Genomic DNA, 20,854 nt, shown 5'->3' on the forward strand with positions numbered 1-20,854 from the left:
TGTGTAAGTTTTAGGGCAGGCATAATGACATGTATCCCCCTCCCCTTATACACACACTTTCAATGTATTTCATGGCTGTTTAATCATGAAAATGTGCTGATCAGCAAGAACACAGCATCACCTCTAGCCTTAACAGCCATTATGTGTAATGCAGCAGACAGTAAATTCTACCTCTCTACTACTAAAGCAGCAAGATGCTGCTTAAGGATATCCTTTATTATAAATGGTATAGAAAGGTGAAACAAGGCAAAGAACCAAAGCACCCACAGAACAAGTTATATCTAAATGCTTATCTATTACTTATAACCAAATGCATATCTATTTCCAGGAAAGTAGGTAACACTAGACCACAGCAACAGACTTGAAAGATGACCTAAGTGGAAAGGGAGCAGTACAGTAACAGCAGACAAACACTATGCTACAGATATGAAAAGAGGAAAAGGGCAAGTAAACTACTGAAAACTAAAAATAATTAGTAGAAAGTGGCCTTAGTACAGCATGCAGAGAGGCCAAGTTGTCATTTGATGTATCTTAATTTCAAAAAATGTAACACTTAGTAGGAAAAAAATGCATACTGAATGGCTAGATCAGAAACAGACCTGAGAATAGTAAAATTATTTACAAGTCTGGACTGGACAATGGAATACAGGCCACTGATAAATGTCAGTGGGTCACAGCACACATTTCAAAAACATGCCTTACTCTTTCTCCACAGGGACCAATGAAGACTAATTGAGAATTCAAATCTATGAAGTCCCTAGTTTTTGCTAGCATTCAAGAAATTAAATTGAGATAATAATACACAAAATGTATAATCCCTTTAAAACAACATTTCATTATTACAGGTTCTAGGAAGCAGGGTTGGAAGTACACTGTTAACAGATGTATTACAGCAAGTGCTACAAATTTAATATAGATAATGAGAAAAGGTTCTGTAACTAAGCAAATACTCTCTCTTTCATAAGAGGTATAGTTGCATTGACTATACTTTTGATACAACTGTATCATGATTATAGGGACTATATTAATCTGTAAACACCTAAAAAACACAAGTAGCATGCAATCTTTCAAATTTGTAAAGTTACATGAAATTGGGGGTACAGCCAATCATGTATAAACCTATCAAATCTGAGAAAACAACCAGAGACAGGAAAGAAGAGAAATCTCAAGTGCAAGAGGATGAGATCTACTAGATCTAACGCATCCTGTAGAACTACATGTTCAGAAACAGACCAATTTACTAACTACAGTAATGCTGATTCTGTTAAGTTAACCTTCCCTGTAAAATACACTTTTTAAAGTCAGTGCATTTAAGGTAGTTTTTAAACAGTATTTCATACATTTACATTTTATTGATAATTTTACCCAAACAGCACAAATTCTTATTTTTGTGTTACAGGAGGGAAAAAAAAAAGTGTTCAAATTAACTGTCATGGTTTAACCTGATCAGCAGCTAAAAAAACCCAAAACCAACACGCAGCCATTCACTCATACACTTCTCCCAGTGGGATGGGGAAGAAAGATAAAAAAAGAAAAAAAAAAGGTCAAACTCGTGGGCTGAAATAAAACAGTTTAATAGGACAGAAAAGGAAGAGAATAAGAATGATAAAAGAATATACAAGTGATGCACAACACAATTTCTCACCATCTGAAGCTGTTGCTCAGCTAGTTCTTCAGCTGCCCTGCCTTCTGGCCAACCCCCAATTATATGCAGAGCATGACATCATATAGTATACAATATCCTGTTGGCCAGTTTGGGTCAGCTGTCCTGGCTGTGTCCCCTTGCAGCTTCTTGGGCGCCCCTGCTTTCTCCTTGGCAGGCCAGTATGAAAAGCTGAACTCTATCCCTGCGAAAACCAGGACATTAACTTAGAGTAAAGCAGTGTATATGACATCAATGGAGAGCATCTTCCTGGTCACTAAATGATATCAGACTTAGCTTAAACACTGCAAGTTTAACAGAACTGCTGGTGTTGGAAGGGACCTCTGGATATCATCTTATCGAATCCACCCCAGCTCAGAGCAGTGACAAATTAGAAAGGAGATCCATCTTTGAAGTTAAGTCAGGTTGTTAGGGTCATACCCAACAGAGCTTTGAATATTTATAATGATACAGATTTCCCAGCCTCTCTGGACACCCTCTTCCAGTGTTTATCTTAGCTATTCAGAATTTCCCTTGTTGCAACTTATGCCCATTACCTGCCAATCTATCAACGTGGATCTCTGACAAGACCGTGACTTCATCTTCTCTATACTTTCCCATTAATTAGTTGAAGACAGCAGTAACATGTTCTTCCAGCCTTCTCTTTAGACTAAACACATCCACCCCTCTCACCTTTCCTTCTTTGTTACATGCTCCAGCCCTCTAAGCTAGCGGCCCTCCACTGGGATCACTCCAGTACATCAGCATCTTTATTGTAACAGGCTCTACCCAAAAATGGACTGAACACTGTAGATGCGATCTCCCAAGTATCAAACAGTGGGAAACAATCAGTTCCCTGGAACTGCTGGCCACAGTCTTGCTTAATTCAGCCCAGAATGCTGCTTGCATTCATCCCTGCAAATAAGCATTATTCATGTTCAACTTGCTGTCTATCAGGACTACCTGAAGCTGCTTTCTGTTCTATCAGTATCCGGCCTGTACTATTCCAATACTTCCTGTCAACAAGAACTTTTAATGTCATTCTTCATTAGTGCTTCCTCTTGTTTGTTTGGGGTTTTTTCAATTTTTATGTTAAACTAGCATGCAGTCTACATTTGTATAAATACAGCCCCTGAAACAGGTAACCCAGCATGGATAACTGGTAACTGCCATGCCTCATGGCACACCCAGTTTCTCAGTGTCTGCTCACAAATCTTTTTCACTAATGCTTTTAAAATTTTTCTTTTTACTTTTGTACGTACTTAGAAAGAAGAAAAACTGCCATGCCATAGTTCGTAAATGAACAGGAAGTTTGTAGATAGACCATTTTCCTTGTCTTTAACAATAACTAACATCAGCTAGTAGTCTCAACCAGATTTTTTCATTTCTGAGAAATACTCGACTATCAGCTAAACAACCTAGTATTTTTGGCCCAGTATGGACGCTTCTTCAACACAATTTACCTGCAGTGATAAGCATTCAATGCATCTGGTAATTCAGAATAATGAAAACTGAATTTAAGAGGGTACATTTAATACTATGCTACACATAGGAGGGAAGCCCACATAGTCTATGTATGACCAAGTAAACAGCCAATGAAGCTACAGTATAACAAAGGAAGAAAATATTACCATCATAAACAAAATGAGATAAAAAAGGAAGGGGAAGAAAAGAAGAAATAACCACAAAATAGTTCAAGTTCTATGCCGAGGTAAGGTTGATGGGAAACGAGATCCAAGAGAAGAATGAATGCAGTCAGCGAGGCAAGTATGATAGGTTTTCACAGCTGCACCTGCTGGCTGGCTGCAAGTTACACTATGCCATCAAGACTCCAGTTTATCGAACTAGATTTAGAAAGCAAAAGGTAGCTTTATTTTTAAACAACAAGATGCATATTGTGTTTGCTAAGGCTGCAGTTCCATAACAATAAACCACACCCGGTCTAGGACGGGACTACTGTGGTTCTGAATTCTCTCTCTTCTCTCCCACTTCCTCCAGCACAAATCTTTCTCCCTAGCTGTTTATGGGTCCTAGCAGCCAGTCCACCATGGGAGCTAATGTGGTAGAAAGCTGAGATACAAAAAATAGAGCAAACACCCAACACCTACACAGCTTCCCCCCCCCCCCCCCCCAAAAAAATTCATTGTGATGATTCATGGAGCTAAACTGACTCCCAACAAAAGAAACAGAAAAAGCCAGTCTTGGTACAAAGAAGAAAGAACAACAGCAAGCCTAAGTTAGGCTGGTTTAAACAGTCACGCAACCAATCATATATGCTTATTAGAACATAACCCCATGAAAAATACACTATATAGCATTTGTTCTAAGCCAATATTTTGTCTTTCAAGTCCAAATCTGCAACTAGAATAAAGACCTGCAGGGCAAAGTCTATTCCAAGCCTAAAAAAAAAAAAAAACCAAACAAAAAAAAAAACAAACCCCAAAACCAAACCACCAACAAAAACAAACCTCACCAAAAAACCCAAACAAAACCAACTCTATTTAACTTTGCTGGTGGGGAGCTTTTCAAATCCTCTTTAAACTTTTGCCTGAAAAGAAGAAAGTGACACCTCAATAAGTTATTCCAACTCTTAGTTAACCCAACTCTTCGTTATCCTACCTGCTGAAAGGCTACACACTGTTCCCTGCATGAATTTCTATTGCTTAGGCAATAATCAACACTCAGAAATTAAGCCTTTAACATTCAGGGAGGGTGGAAAAAACATAGTGTCTCCTAGACCAGAACTAAGTCACACCCTAATCTATTAACTGAGGAATAGACTGAGTTTCTAAAGTCTGTTAATAGAAAGCATGTTTTCCATGCCTTCTTAAATCATTCTTGTAGGTCTTCTCCAAACTGTCCAATTCTTTGTAATTATTAAAAAATGCTGGACTTAGTTCAGATGATAATTGCTGTACTATACACAGTATTAGTCAGACTATCTCAGTATTTCTATTTGTTAATTCTTTGGATAGAAGTATACATAATGATGGCCAAACACAGTGACAATGGCAACAATTCCAAGACACATCCAACATTTCTGCCTGGTAAAAACCAAACAACCAACTTCTCTTGCGCTCTCCCATTTTCTGTCACTTCTAAATTGCAATTTTTTTTTTTTAAATTATTATATGTATTACAGAGTTCTTCCCAGCCTTTCTAGATACCACTTGGCTTCTTTAATGAGGCATCATCTACCAGAACAAAATCTCACCTTCTGAATGAACATTTTTCAAAAATAACACAACCACCATCACAAGCAAAACAAAACCCCCCCAAAACCCATGCACACAGAAATACTAGCTATTAATTCCAAAGATGCCTGGCAAATTCTTCCAGCTTAGTAAGAATTCTTAAACGTATATAGGTTGATATATTAATCATCAATTCTTGCTCAAACAAAATGATGAAATTGTTTCAGCTATAACAGAACACTAGGTCATCTTCCCCTTTCTACACACAGGGAAAAAAAGAAAAAAAAAAGGAAAAAAGACACTGATACCACACCCATATATTGCAACTCTTACTACACGCTCCTGGGAGCCAAAGTGACGGACCACATTATGCTAGCCACTGTACAAACACAGAATAAGACTGTTCAAAGAGCAAACAACCTAAACATAAGGGACAACAGATGGAGAGACACAAAAAGGAGAATACAAGGAAACAGCACCACCATAAACAACGGTTAGAATTAGCTCTTGTTCCAAGGATAGTTTGTTTGAGTCCCAGGGTGACAGGAAAGGTGGTGGTTTTGCTTTTAGTAGGCTTCGTTTCCTAAAGTTAGCTTCTTTTGCATTACCAGGTTGCAACTGCTTTAAAAGGGCACACACAGGGAACTTCTCCAAACAAGAGGAGCATCACAGGAGAACAACTGCCCATGATGTCCCTTTCTAAACAGCACTTAAAATCTCATTAACGACAGCAAAAGATACATAATACCCTTCACAGCTAAACCCCAACTTCAAATTTAAGGCAAGTAACCTGTTAATTTTACAACCAGAAAATATAAGATGCAAAAAGACCAGATAGTCAAAGCAGAAGACAAGGAAAGCACTATTGTTCAGGATTCTGAATCCACATCAACAGAGCAGGATCATTTTTACCACAACCGTAAAAAAACCCCTGCTACCACAAGATACAGAGATCAAAGGCAAGTATGAGATTTAGTCATGTGATTAACACAACTAAATAACAAACACTTAATTGTTTATTAACAATTAAGACAGCTTACTACAAGGAAATCTGCAGTCTGTTAGAAGAGTACTGTGTACTGTGTCTAAAAAAGGGCTAGATCACTGGCTTAAACCAAAAAGATCTCATGACAATGCTGTTCACAAGTGATGACAGTTTTCATTTTGGGAAGGAAGGATTGCCTTTACGATAGTAGCCTGAGCTAAAGGTCAGACATCCACAAAGAGAAGTCAGAAGCACACGCTGAAATTTAGCTGGTATAGAAGGCAGCAAGCCCAGAAGAGAGAGAGACTTGAAGGTCATCCATACAGAGATGATAGCTGAGGTTATGAATGAGATTAACAAAATAACTTTTAGAAAAATCTGATGTAGTATTGGGGTAAATGCCAAACTAGAGAGGTCTTACAGGGATCTAAAGAACAGGAGCTCCAGAAAGAAGTCAGGTTTTCACCAAGGTTAAACTTTCAAGGAGAAAAGAAAGAAAATAGAAAAAAGATGCATCACGAGGAACACAAGGAACACAAGAAACACACATGCTTCCAACAAAAGTCTGCAGAAGGAAAATAAACAGGTCCATGTTTCTAAAAGTGACTATGAGCCATAACAGGCCTAAATTAGAAAATTACGCATATAGTTATTCTATGGATTATGCCTGATTTTATCATCTTCTTCCAATGCCATCTTTCACAACAGAAGAATTGAGGAAACTGCATGTGGAAACCAATATGAACTCTTCCATAATACCACTGTCCTCTCCTAATGATCTGCTTTCTTTGCTAGCCCTCCAAGAGTTAGATTGGTAATCTATGGTGCAACTATCTATGCAGTCATTGTCCTATCAGTTAACAGAGTGTGTGACCAAGTGTACATTGCTACTTTGCACAATCTATTAAACTGGGCAAAAGGTTGAATCAAGATGACATCATCTTATCATGTGTCACTATTAAAACTAGTGAGTAGGGACTATGCCTTGATGGACTAGGTAGACAAATTTAGGTATTATGGCTTTTAGAAGTTACAGTGATACAAACTGAAGGATTCTGATAGTCCTGTAAGAGTTAAGGAAAAAGGTTTATGAACCTTAATGTACCGTTAAGTACAGAGTGCCTAATTCATTTATTTTAGGTAAAGCAGTAACATATTAAGTGTTAAGTATTTTAAAGATCTAAAACTATCATTTCTGTACAACAGCAATGTATGATTAAATACTCTCATCTCAGACAAACTTAAAGCAAACAAAAAACCCTCCACAATCCTCTTGTGTTACTGACGCTCAGTATGGTTGGGGACAGCACTGGTAATGCCCGAGTACATTTCAAACCATTACTGCAGCTAGTCTGTTCAGAGCACTGAACACTTGCTTCTGTGCCCCTGCCTCAGTGATGAATCCCTGCCACTCCCCCCATCAGATTATTCTCTGGTGGCTGATGGTGGAAAGGGCAGAGAAAGAAGTAATGGTGAAGGCAGCTCCAAAAAGCTTGGGAAGCACAGGAGAAGGATGGAGTGCTTAAGCATTAGAACAAACTTACAAAGTGTAAATACCCCCTGAACACAGAGCAGTTCAAAAAATACACTGGTAGCAATCATGTCACTGGAGATTCTCCACTGACCACAAAACTGAATTATCTGTTAATTTTAATTATGTTGGACTAGTAAAATCTGAATTTGTCCTCCGTATTATAACCATGGATTGAAATAATGTTGTTCTGATAGCAAACTGGAGTAAGAAAACAACTTTCATTATTGACATGTCCAATCCACGAGATACTTCAGGTGAAGGCATGAGAATCCCTCAGCAGACAGTAACGATCTAACCTGTCCATAAAGGACAGCTGTTGATCTCATCTAATGCAACTGCTGCTGTTCTCATCCATACAGACGTGATCATATTTTTTGTGTGTGTGAATCCTATTGAACTCTAGTGGCAAAGAGTTTCATAGAATGAATATGGTTTTTGTCTTTAAAATGGATAACTTCTGGAAGCGACAGAAGACAAAAGCCTTAAATTGCCAAAACAATCTCTGTATGAGTAAGTGGAGTTGAAATCATAGAATCATTTAGGTTGGAAAAGACCTTTAAGATTATCAAGTCCAACCATAAATCTAGCACTGCCAAGGCCACCACTAAACCATGTCCCTAAGCACCACATCTACACACCTTTTAAATACCTCCAGGGATGGTGACTCAACCACTTCCCTAGGCAGCCTGGTCCAGTGCTTGACAACCCTTTCAGTGAAATAAGTTTTCCTAACATCCAACCTAAACCTCCTCTGGTGCAATTTGAGGCTGTTTCCTCTTGTCCTATTGCTTGCTACTTGGGAGAAGAGACCAACACCCAACTACAACCTCCTTTCAGGTAGTTGCAGAGCACGATAAGGTCTCCCCTCAGCCTCCTTTTCTACAGAAGAAACAACCCCAGTTCCCTCAGCCGCTCCTCATAAGACTTGTGCTCTAGACATGTCACCAGCTTCACTGCCCTTCTTTGGACACACTCCAGCACTTCAATGTCTTTCTTGTAGTGAGGGGCCCAAAACTGAACACAGTACTCGAGGTGCAGCCTCACCAGTGCCAAGGACAAAGGGACAATCACTTCCCTAGTCCTGCTGGCCACACTATTTCTGATACAAGCCAGGATGCTGTTGGCCTTCTTGGCCACCTGGGCACACTGCTGGCTCATATTCAGCCAAGCCAACCAGAGCAGCAATGAATGCTCCTTAGCCATCTTGGTGGGGGTAAGAGTTGGAGATCCACACAGCAAAGATACAAGGCTTGTTGATGTATTAGAAACCACAGAAGCAGCTAAGAACAGTCACATAAGAATTAGGGCTTCTCCCCCCAAAAAGGTAGCAGTATCAATAACCCAAGTGAAGTGCATCTACACCAATGTATGGGCAACAAACAGGAGTTGGAAGCCATTGTGCAGCTGGAAAACTATGATATAAAATCAGTTACTCAAAATGTTAACTGAAGAGGACATACCACACAACTGCATTCCAGAAGTCTCACACTGCTCCCTTCTACCTAAGATTTCTCTTACAAATACAAAACACCATCTGACAAACTTACAAATCTTGGTCCAAAATGAAGAATTTTAATACTAGTATCTAAATTGAGAAGATCATTCATATACCGAGTTAGCACGTACTGCCAGCCTTATTTGCCAGCAGCATGTAGCACAGGCTACAAGTATGGAAGAAAAGCTGAAGTTTCCCCTGAACTCTAATCTCTCAGAAACCCAGTTATCCTCCTGGAACATTCACCTAGTAAGATTAAATCACTGAAATGAAGTTAAAGTTAAAAAGAAGTTGCAAAAGTGCTTTCAACTGTTGAGTTAAACTCAACAATTTCAGCAGACAACAAAAGTCCTGTAGCATACAGGGCTCTAAGAACCTTATGAGGCAAGTATTATCTCACATTTCTCAGAAGGGACAGCTTACTAGTCTTTTAAACTCTTCTGAACTTCAAATTTCAATCCCCTTCCACAGCTATGTTGAGCTTAGTTATTTGTGATGTACACATCTTCTGGAAAAAAAGAGTTCTCCATGAACAGTGGATTTTCCATTAGTAACAATACTTGATATAAATTCTTCACAGAATTCCTCATTCTGCTTTTGTTGCAGAGTATATCAACTGGTTGCAAACTCTGACACAAGAGGACAGAACTTCAGTTATTCTGTATTTAGTCCTCGAAACCAAAATGAAAGCTACTATAACAATGCAAGACTGTTCGTGATGCTGCTGGACAAAAAGGGAAGAAAACCAGCAAAAATTTGAAAGGGGTTGTACCAGTTTTGGTCCCACATCCCTCCATACACTTGAATGAGCTCTGCAGAAGACAAAGAAACTTCCTTTCACTTTTTCCACTGGCTTTTGTACATTCTTGCTGATGCAAATCACTCTTAGCATATTATTCCAGGGTAAGTAACAATAGAATGCAATCATGTATTTGGGGTCAAAGAGGATTAATAACAATATAAAGCAAATTTATTAGATATTCTAATTCAGACAGTCTTCTATTAAAACAAGTTATTTATTTTAACTACCTAATAATGTCCCATCATCACCTCCATTTCACAGATTGTGGCTGAGGAGTTTGGCTCCCAGAGCTGATGATCTTGCAGCAGTAAGCACCGAACACATTCCCTCACACAACAGCACGGCCTATCATGTGCCATAAGATACACTTTTTACCTCCAGTCACGTGCTAGAGAAAAGGCTGTACCACCACCACAGCTGGAGAAGAACAACGTGCCATCTAGTAGGATGCTTTTGTGCAAGATGCTAGTGTAATTCACAAACCAGCTGGCAACTGCTTATTGAGGTTTACTGATACTTAGCTATACAGCTGTTCTTGGCAGTATTCTCATCTTTTCATAAGCAGCCACACAAAGCTGCAAAAATTTTTTCAAACCAGCTCCAGTACACAACATCCTTTTTCACTCCCTTCCAACACAACAGCCTCCCTCCTTCCACAGCGTTATTTGCCTTGATCACTCTTAGAAGTAACTTTTTTAAACATGAAGCATCAGAAAAAGCAGAATAGATGTTAGACTGGAATGTATAATGAATCAGCAATAAAATTAGGTGGTAGCCTTACATGCAAGATGCAGCAATAGTTAAAAAATTACAATTAAAATTTAAAAATTACAGTAGTAAGTCAAGGTTTAGAACAGACCACTTTATTAATGATAACAGGCCATACAAACTCTCAAGTTTTCATGAGGTTGGTAATTTTAGAAGCTCAGAATAAATCCAAATCTGATGCCCTCCTCCTAAGCAGTGAGGTTTTGCAGAGAATCACTTATTCTTTGTATATGTAAGCCACCAAAAAGTGACAAAGAAAGTTGCAAGCTATGCAAATCTGGAAAATCTACTACATAGAATGGCAAGGGAGGAAAAAAAGGAAAACAAAATATTTGAAAATACAAGTGGTGGGGAAAGACTACAACACCTGAATCCCTGCTGTACCCAAGTGAAGAACCCAGAGCGCAAGACAGGCGCTGCCTTTTTGTTTTGTTCTCTGGCTGCACGTTACCCACCAGACCTGCCGGGGCCGGCTGCGTTTTTCGCGGCGGCCTCTACCGGCGACAGCCCGTGGACGGCGGACGCAGCCAAACTCAACAGCTTCTAAAACCTCTCCCCATGTGCACACCGCCTTACTTTATCCTTTGCTACACTACTTTGCGATTTCAGAATCTCCCGTGCAGGGGAAAAAAAAAATATTACGAAGAGGGGCGCAAACCAGAGTCAAATTACACCCCAATCCTACAGAGATCGGTAATCAGCCTCTCCTTAGCCGACCTAACACCCAACAGATCAAAATCTGCTTTGAAAATCCCACACAGATGAAACACCGAAAACGCTCACTATTAAGAAGCTGTGGGTTTTCCCAGTGACCTCCAGCTTTTTGGGGAAGGGGCAAAGCAGACGGCTTAAAGCCCCGCCAAGGCACACAAACTGCCAAAGGCGCCCAACAAAATCACCCAAGCAAATCTGCGGGCATAAAGAACCAGTCTGAACGCACAAAGGAGAGACACTGGAGTATGCTCCGCAAATTGCTGGGTTATTTTAAACCTCTCATTCCTCTTCTTAGCTTCAAGATATACAGGACACAGGATTGGAGAAAGGGGGAAAAAAAATTAAAGGTGGCTAAAGGTATCTTGTTCAAGGGTTTTAATACACGCTCTAAAACTCTAGAGGGCACCCGAAATATGCCCTCCCCCTCCCTCCTGAGCCGGGTAACGTGAGCAGCGGCAGCAGCCCGTCGTCTGCTTGCCGGAGTTGGTATTGCAGGAGCGATGTCTGCAGCAGCAGCGCCCACCCCGAGGAGGAGCCGCCTCACAGCCATTACTGGGGCTTCGCCCCAGGGCAGCAGCTGCTGGACCCAGGAATTTCCCCACCCAACCCTGGAGGCCCCTCCTTCTACCCCTGCCCCCGGAGAATATGGGGGGGTGGGTCAAGCCCTCCCTAAGCAGGTCTAGCAGAGGCAGAAATAGATAACATAAATAGCACTCACAATGGAGCTCCCTCTCCTTGTTGGTCTCTGCCAAGGCTGCACCAAACTGGGCTGGAGCCTAAGGGAAAGACATGGGGTTAACATGGGGCAGCCAAGAGCAGGCAGCGCCCCCAAGCAGCGTTTCCTTTGCCTGGCCAGGGCAGGTACCGCCTGCATCACCCACCACTTCCCTTTAATCCCAACCCTTTAAATAAATAAATAAATAAATAAATAAATAAATAAATTTGCCCTCCCCGGGGGCGGTGGGGTAGTCCTCCACGCCACCTGCCCCCGCTGAAGGCGGGGGAGGCAAGGGGCCAGCCCCGCGCTCAGTTGCACCGGGGGCTTCTCCGCACGAGTGCATGGGGGCAGGCAGTGGTGGCACCCACGCCGGGGAGCAAATATTACCTGCTAACTTGCCTAAGCAGCCCTGAACCGGCGCCCCGGGGGGTCGCAGGGCCCTCAGCGGCTGCGCCTCAGCGCCTGGCGAGCGCCTCGGCCCCCCGCACGCTCCGGCGGCAGTTGCCCCCGGTCTCGGGTTTGCCCCCCTGCAGTCGGCCAGCAGCACTGCCGCCTCCTGTCCGCCATTAGAGAGACCCAGCCAAACAATACGGGAGGGGAGCAGCGACGGCGGCAGGATCCGCGCCGCGCCGGGCAGGGGAGGGAGGCACCCGCGGGGGGGGGCGGCGAGGGAGGTGGGTGGGGGAGGCACCGGGGCAGAACAACAGCCAAGGGCCCGGCGGGGAAGGGAGGGAGTTAAAATAGGAGGCGCTAAAACAGACCCGGCCCTTCCCCCAAATGCCCCTGCCCCCCTTCACGGATGCCCCCGGGCGCCCCCCATTTACCCCCGTCGCCCACCTTCGGGCCGCGATGGTTACCCGTGGGGCTGCCCCCGGTGCTGCCCGCGCCCCCTCCGCCGCCGCGAGAGCTGGCGGCGCAGCAGCGACGACACCGTGGGGTACTTAGCCCGGGTAGCTCGGAGGCACGGCGGCTGCTCTCCCATCCCCGCCCTGGGGGCAGTTCCACGCCGCCAACCGCCCGCCAGCCCACCCCTGAGGCGCAGCACACCGCACCCCCACCTTACCCGGCTCCCCAGCGCTCGCAGGCACGGACCCCCCCCGCGGGGGACGCACGCACTCTGCGCTACTCCTCCGGCGTCTCAACTCTAACTCGGTCCAGTCCCGGGCGAAGCGCAGCTGCTAACGAAGGGGAGGAGGAACCGGGCCAAGCGAGCTCGCGGGAGATCCGCCTCCCTGCCCCGCCATTGGCTCCCCCAGAGGGCGGGCTCTCGCGCTGGGCTAGCGGAGTGGGTGGACCGCCCATCCATCAGAGCCGCCCGCAGCCGGTTGACCCTATAAACTGCCAATCTTCCTCCTGGCCATGCCTGGGGTTCTTCCCACTTTGATCCATCAGGTTTGAGGAACCCGGATCGTTGCCCACCGGCTCGTTACCCGCGTCCGAGGGCTGCGCTCGCGGTCCCCGCGCAGCTCTTTGACAGCAGCAACTTGCAGAAGTTTGCGCTGCTGCCGGGCCGGCCGCGCTCCGCCGGCGGGGAGGTTGCGCTGCCCATCCCAGCCTTGCGTTCGGTCCCTGTGGGCGCCACAGCCCCGGCCGTGGGGAGCGGGCGCACCTCTCCCTCTCCGCCCCCCACCGCCGAGCGACAGGGCTGGCAGGGCTCCGCCGTGGCACTCCCAGAGGTCCCACCCCGCTCCTTCCCTCAGCAGGGCCATGAACCTGGGGCTATTTCCATGAGGGACAGAGCGTGGATAATGGAAGCGCTCCCACAGGGGAAAGGGAGAGAAGGCACGCATCCCAGGGAGGGCGCCTCGCCCACAGCCCCACAGCCTACCCAGCGGAGCAGCGCCTCCTCGCCGCCCTCGCCATAGGACACCCTCCTGTCCCCACCCGCTGCGGGGGAGGGCGCCATGTCAGCCGCCGACATGGCTCCTGGAGGAGCTGGTGGTGGTGGTGGTGGTAGCAGTGGTGGCGTCCTCCATTTTGTCGGAAGCTGCTGCGGGGAGCTTGGAACCAATTCGAACCAACGTGAGGCGCAGCGGGGTGTCCATTTGAAGCGCCTCTGCCCGTCTCCCTGCGGGAAGAGGAGCCGGGTGCCCCCGGCAGTGCCGCGGGGCGGGGAAGAGTGCTCCGGGCGGCGACGGCGGCCAGGCGCCAGGAGCCAAGCTCTCCGCCCGCCCTCCGCCAAAATGGAGGATGCGCACTTCCCTTGCGCGGCTCCTTCCCCCCGCGCTGGCCATGGCACTCACGTCCGCTCCTTCGAGGACCTGGCGAGCTCAGCCTTTCGTCTTGCGCGCTGGTCCCGCTCTGCCCCATTTACTCATCCTCCTCTGCCCAGAAGAGGGAGAGCGAGCAAATAGCCGCCCTGCCTCCTCTAGCCGGTATCAATTCGTGTCAACCACGCGGAGCAGTGTCCCCTGGAGAGAGCCTCTTGCATGCGCAAGGAGCCGGGTTCAAGCCGCTGGCGCCATTTCCAGCCCGGAGCTGGGCGCCTCCCGCGGGATCAGCCTGGGGAGCCCGCGGAGCAGCCTTGCTCTAGGGCGGCAGAAGTCACTTAAGGGCTGGCTCCTTCCTCCGCCACCACCCTCGATGTGTTTGGTTAATAATTTTCATGTGTGAGAGAGACCAGAAATTTTCTATCTTCTATTGTCATAACAATACATCTAATTTCTTCCTAATGGTCCCACCCGGAGACACAGGCTTCAGTCAACAACTCAAGCCAAAAGCTTCTCCAACACTGTATGTTGTTGATGGGAATTAATGTGGGTTTTTTTCGCACCATCCTAGCCATCAGATGAAGCTTGGAAGGGCTACTTGGTGTGAGGGGAGAGAGTTACCTCAGGGCTGGTGGCAGTTTGCACCACCATTGCTCATGCCTGAAAGAAAGAGGTGAGCTGATGGCCAAACAGCTCAACTGCCCAGGGAGAAAGTGCCATGGAGAGGAATCACCACCTGTTTTGAAGGTCTCCTCAAAGTTGCCCTGTAAATTCATAAACTTTGTTCTCTAGCATCACACCATCCAGCTAATTATGTTCATAGTAACCAGACAGATGTTGAAATTTCAGTGTTGAATCTCTTAATGCTCCATCAGGTCAGCTGGCTCCTGATCATTTCCATTATTAGCCTTGACTATCTTCTAAGTTGGTAAAAGTCAAAACCACGTTAAGTCATCCTCTACGCTACATATTTTCCAACCTTTCCAGTTGCACATCTCAGGAAGAAGACTTTTGTTCTGCAGCAGTGCTTATCTGTAAACATTTAAGTTCTTATGAAGCTCAGAAAGAAATTCAAGAGGATTTAGGCATCTGTTTTTGAGAGCTTTGATGCATCTAGAGATGGATGGTAGAAAACTAGTGGTTTTCTAATTTAGAACACATTACATGAAACCTATCAGTCTTAATTGTCATTAAAAAAGTAACTAAAGAGCACCTTCCTCTTACCACTGCCCTAGCAATAGACATTACCTAACAGTGTTACCTAGGACTTTTATGCAGCAATGTAGCAATAGACCATTTTCATTATCGTTTTCATTTCAAACAGAAATTTTAATAGTTTTGCTTGTAATTTTGGAACTGTACTGAAATGTATTTATATATAAAAGTCTATAACTCCAGAGAACCCTCGTCACCCTGTAGACATGTAGCCCTGTTTTTTAATTTGTACGTTCAAATGTAGACAAAAATAATGAATTACACCATGATTTTTCCATTATTTTTTCAACTGACATCAGGAGAAAGGAGGAGAATGTTCAGACACCTGTGTAAATTCCTCTTAATCTATAAAACCATGTATAATTCAGATTATTTTTAAGAAGAATTTTAAGAATAATCCAGATGATTGAGTAATTATTTATATGGTTTGAAAGAGTTAGCATTAGCTCAAACACAAAGCAGTAAAATATCTTCATGAAGACCAGAGATCTGAAATGGATATATTTATAGGCTCCACACCACTGCTTTCATGGACAGGCCTGATGTCAGCAACTTCACTAAAAAATGCCAAATATATTGGCTGGCAGTAGATAAATTCAACAAAGCTGAACCAACAGTATGCTCAATGACTTACAAGAAAAGTGACATCCTTCTATCCGTCATGGAGTAGAATTGTCTCAAAAAGCAGTCAACTGGATTTGAACTGAGAAGGAGTAATCTGGTATATTTAAAGAGTTTATGTTTGAGCAGGAATCTTGAGAACACTACCAAGCCAATCTTCAAGTGATGCACAGTATATCGTAGGAACAGAATGAACATAGTTTAAAGCCACCTCCTGCTATATTTGTCTATGATAAAGAACAGTGGCATTTGTTCCAGAATTAGAAGGAAACATATTCCTTTGACTGAAGGACTTCTTCAGCCTGAACACTGTTTAGGTTTATATCAATCGAATTGTCCAGTGTCTAGAACAGAGTTCTGAGGAGTGAAGAGGAAATACTTGAACAAGATGTCTTTCACTACTTTATATATGTTACACTTGGAAAGTAGAGGTTCATGAAACTCTTTAGAACACAGTTTATTACAACTGATTTGAAGATTGGCTTCGAAAAAAATTGTGTCTGGAATGCAGATAAAACATGTTTATAGAAACGTCTGTTGTGTTTCCACAACCTGTGGAAGTGAAAATGGAGTGTCATCCTTTGTAAAGTATGTGACCCCAAAATTTATTTCATGTCATTTTTGGTTTCTATACTGCCCCACCCCACAGACTCGTAATCTCTGCCTTACACAGTTCTATTTATCCTCTTGATCTTACTCTTTTCTCTACTTTCATCTCTTACCATTTCTGCTGATACTTCTTTTTTCTGTCCTTAATCTCACTTTGTCTATTTAGTCTCAATCCCCCTTGGCCATCACAAAGAAGAAAGACGTGGACAAACTGTACTGGTTGATGGAACCTGTCGTGTTTTCATGGTCATGGCATAATGGAATTCTGGTCTACTAGTTGGTTGCCCAACACAACTTCAAGAAATAGTAGTGGAAGGAAAAAGATTTAAAAAACAAAACCAAACAAAAAAAGTAGAATTTTAAAACACCTATGATTAGTAACACTTTGATAATTTTGTTTTTATTATATAATATTCCCTCAATTGGTGTTCTGATTTTTGAGTTTCATTAGGCATTGCAGCTCTTCTTTGTAGACTAAAGCTCTTAATGAAAAGATACCATATGTGTGTATATATTTGTACTGTACATAACAGAACCCATAGTATAAAAAAAAAAATTAAAAATTGCTTTCTACAAAACATTACCTGTGGTTTTCATTATGGTTCTTGAACTACATATACTTTTCATAATATTTATAAACAAATCAATATGTATCTATAAATAAATTGCATTCACCTGTTTAATTTGCAGCTTATATAGCCAAAAGTGATATTTTAAAAGGTCAAATGAGACAATATACACTATCCTATAAGATTACTATTCATTGCATGATATAATATGTCTTCAAATGACCTCATGCCACATCCCATATTTCAGTTTTAAAAAAGTAAAGAATAACTTATGTTCTAAACTGGGCAACCATTCCAATACAGTAAAGACTAACAATATAATACCCAGTAAAATGTTATTCTGAAATCACTTGCAGTGAGTTTACAGTAATCAACATAATTTTTACTTGCAAATTTTTCATTAGTTTTTAAACATTTGCGAGTTTTAGTTGGATAAATCTCTTGTCTTTATGGAGAAGAAATGACAATGCAAAACAGAATATAGGACCTTAAGAGTGGAAGAGACTCCCTAGGTCACTGAGTCCAGTTTCTTGCTATTACAGGAAACTGTCATATAATCCCTTCCAGAAACTTTTTCAAGCTCCATCTTAATGGTAGTTTGATATGTTTACCCCCTACTCCTGTTGCAAATCTGTTCCAGAACTTCATTGTTTTGGTGGTTAGAAACCTTCTTCTAATTTTCAAAATAAATTTAGTCAAGAATCCATTTGCTTTTGTGCCAGTATTCGTCCTTTGGCTTAAATAGCTCTTCTCCCTCCCTGGTGTTTACCCCTGATGTATTTATAGACAGTAATCATATTCCCTCTCAGCCTTCCTTTTGCTAGACTAAACAAAGATCTTTTAGTCTCTTCTTGCTCAACAGATCTTCATTCCACTGGTCATTCTACTAGCCTTTATTGCCACCTGTCCCAGTCTGAACTCATCTGTCTTGAATGTGGGTTCAAATTCCCATAATATTCCGTTTTAAATTGAATTACTACCTTGTACAGTACATTAATACTTCCATATCCCCATGAAATACCGCAGTCTTGGGTGTGCAGTTGCCTTTTTGCACAACTACATTAGATAACCACCATCTATTCTAGTAGTACCTATGTTCTTTTCTACACCACTTCTTTGCTGGGAAAGTTCTCCATTAACAGCAAAATTTTTATTAGCTTCCAAGTGCATGACCTTGCATTTTGTATTATAGCAATTTGTTTTGTTTCCATTAGTTCAATCATCAAGGTCATTCCTTGTTTTTCCATATGACATCCCACTGCAGCTGTGTTGATGATGCTGCCTTGTTTTGTGAAACTAGCCAATGCAATAAGCTTATTTTCTGTTCTTTGCCAAACAATAAGATCAATCCCAAGAATAACTCCTGAAGAAACCTACTAGCAGATACTCTCCAATTTGACACTCTCCTTTTTGGTACTACCTGCTGCCATTTCCCTCATTCTGCTCTGGAAAATACCATCTTATCTCTGTGCTTCTTGATGTGTAGCAAAGCTTTTTTGTTAGTCAGTCCCTCTTTCCCTGAAAGCGCTCTACTTATTCTCAATTATCCTTTTTATGCACTATGTTAGCACCTGTCCCTTGAAGAAACAGCAAATAATTTCCATTTCAAACTCCTGACCTTCTCAGTTCAGTTGACTTGATTAACTAGGTCCCTTAGTTTACCAAAATGTGCCTTATGAAATCAAGAGGTTTAGATACAGACCTGCTTTTTTTTTTCTTTCTGTGCAATTTACACCAAATCAACTTCAGGATAATTTTCTACAACTAGCTTTTCCATACTGTCCTCAAACTGTAAGTCCAAGTCTAAAATAGCATCATTTCATGTTGGTTTAGTGACATTTTGCTGAGAAACACTGTCAGCTATGACATTCAGCTATATTTGGGGCCCTGCCACCATTAATAACATTTGTTCTCCAACCTACTAAACCAGTTAAAGGGTTGGAAAAAAAAGTGAATAGCTTTTTGCCATCTTAGTGAGTTGAAGTGACTTATGTATCATACAGGTACTGGAGCCCCTACAAAGACAGCACAGAAGAGCATGCAGCCTGAAGAACAATGGAATTACTCCATTTCAGCAGGAGGGAGTTGTTGCATGAATCCAGCTTCTCATCTTACCATAACCTACCTTTGGAGTGGCATCTATGGATATATTTATATATGTATAGAAAATTCCTTATTCTTTCTAAATCCAATTTCTTTGTAGGCTTTCATTAGTATATCTCAAAAACTATTTGATCACAAATATTAATCAAGTACTGGATTTGGTAAATCAAACCTTTTCTAGTCTCCTAAACAAGATCGTTTACTTACAGGTTGAAGATCTCCTCCTGTGGGGTCTGTAAGAACAGTATTGAAAGAAAGGGCTTTGGTATACAGGAACCTTCAGCTCTCTCTCTTTCCATTAAATCTGGCATATGGTATTCCTTTATTTTTGAGGAGCTCAAATAAGATCAGACTCCGTGAGGTTTAGCGTGTGGTTTCACCGCCAGCAAGTTGCTGCACGGTAAAGCTGCTGCCAAAAGTAGCGGTCCTGTCCTCTCCTCAATGACTGGCTATACATTTCTGTCACCTTTCTATGCTGACATGAGCATTCATGTGGCTAAAAACTGGACAATTTTCAGTTGGACCAACATGTTGATCTCACTGTATATGCAATCAGATGAGTGATAGTGCCAGATAACAGGACAACAATGTATATCTCACTTGTGACACCGCACTGCTAGCCTGCATAAGTCCAGGTGATGCTACATATATGAAAAGGAATGAGTAGTTTTTGACTGGTGATCTGGCTTCTGCTTTATCTTAGTAAGATCCACAATGTAGTTTTTGATTTGTTATTAGCATTGTTTAGAGCTGGCTGAGAGAAAAAACCTGCAAAATATGAAATTGCAAAGTGAATTCTATTTCATAAGGCTTAAAATTGTCCAGTTTTTAAAACATTCTTTAAGAAATTGCTTGTAGGAAATTTAATTTAAAAATTAAATTATTAAAAATCATAATAAGATTCTCTTACTGCAAATCACTGTGATGATAGTTTTGACAATATTTTGACACATACTTCATAGACAAAAACTGGGGAAAAAGGGTAATTTTTTGCAAACCTTTTCATTTTCAAAGCAAAGCCATTTTTCTTCAGTTTCATTCGAAGTGTCTCAGCCTGTTCTAGCAGTGAACAAAGTTGCCTTTTTAGGCAACTTGTCCTTTCCTGTTGGATGCGGACTGTGCCATGGTCATCAGCATCTTCAGATTGGATTAATGCATTGCTGGTTTACATGCTAAAAGGCCATTTAGAAAAATGAGTTAGGGCAGGACACAGTCAAATTTACTGCTGGATCTTTCCACTAGGGCTTTGTTGAACTATAAGGTGGATGGGAGAGTATGCTAAACAGCACAGTCTCTCCCTTGCCATGAGGCTCAAAATATGCGCCACACAGAGCCTCGCAAATGGGAAAGAACCAACCCTACTTTCCACGAAGACAAGATTCTGTGAAGAGACTCTCATAAGACTCCTTACTGACCTTATAATTTCTTCTTTTAGAATGACTGCAAAATGAGAGTTTCACTTGTGTCCAGAAAACTAAAATTCTTGTTCTTTAAACATGTCATTCTATTGCAGCCTCTTTTCCACATACTCAATTTTTTTCTTCCTTCTTTGTTGCATTAACCAGTGCTTGATCCACAGTCCCCTCACTGGTGCATCCCCACTCTCAATTCTGAATGTATTGTGGTCTTCTCTTTACTTCTGTGGTCCTCCAATGGTCAACCATTCCCTTTTAAC

General features: G+C 42.5%; 1 protein-coding gene across 11 annotated transcripts in view; it reads right to left on the minus strand.

Moving 5' to 3' along the window:
- ZMYM2 (zinc finger MYM-type containing 2) overlaps positions 1-14,373 on the minus strand; it is a 92,588-nt gene extending 78,215 nt beyond the window's left edge. For 4 of the 11 annotated variants that reach the window (XM_054816000.1, XM_054815973.1, XM_054815943.1 and 1 more), the window contains exons 1-2: positions 12,916-13,658; positions 11,853-11,910 (exon numbers count right to left, since the gene is read on the minus strand). The gene's annotated coding sequence lies outside the window, so the exon portion shown is untranslated. Of the gene's footprint in view, positions 1-1,645; positions 1,848-11,852; positions 11,911-12,239; positions 12,458-12,915; positions 13,659-14,095 lie in introns of those variants that run through there. The other 7 variants (XM_054815991.1, XM_054815935.1, XM_054815983.1 and 4 more) reach the window with 7 other exon arrangements.
- Positions 14,374-20,854: the final 6,481 nt, after the last annotated feature.

The sequence above is a fragment of the Grus americana genome, chromosome 1 (assembly GCF_028858705.1).
Source record: "Grus americana isolate bGruAme1 chromosome 1, bGruAme1.mat, whole genome shotgun sequence".
Taxonomy (NCBI): domain Eukaryota; kingdom Metazoa; phylum Chordata; class Aves; order Gruiformes; family Gruidae; genus Grus; species Grus americana.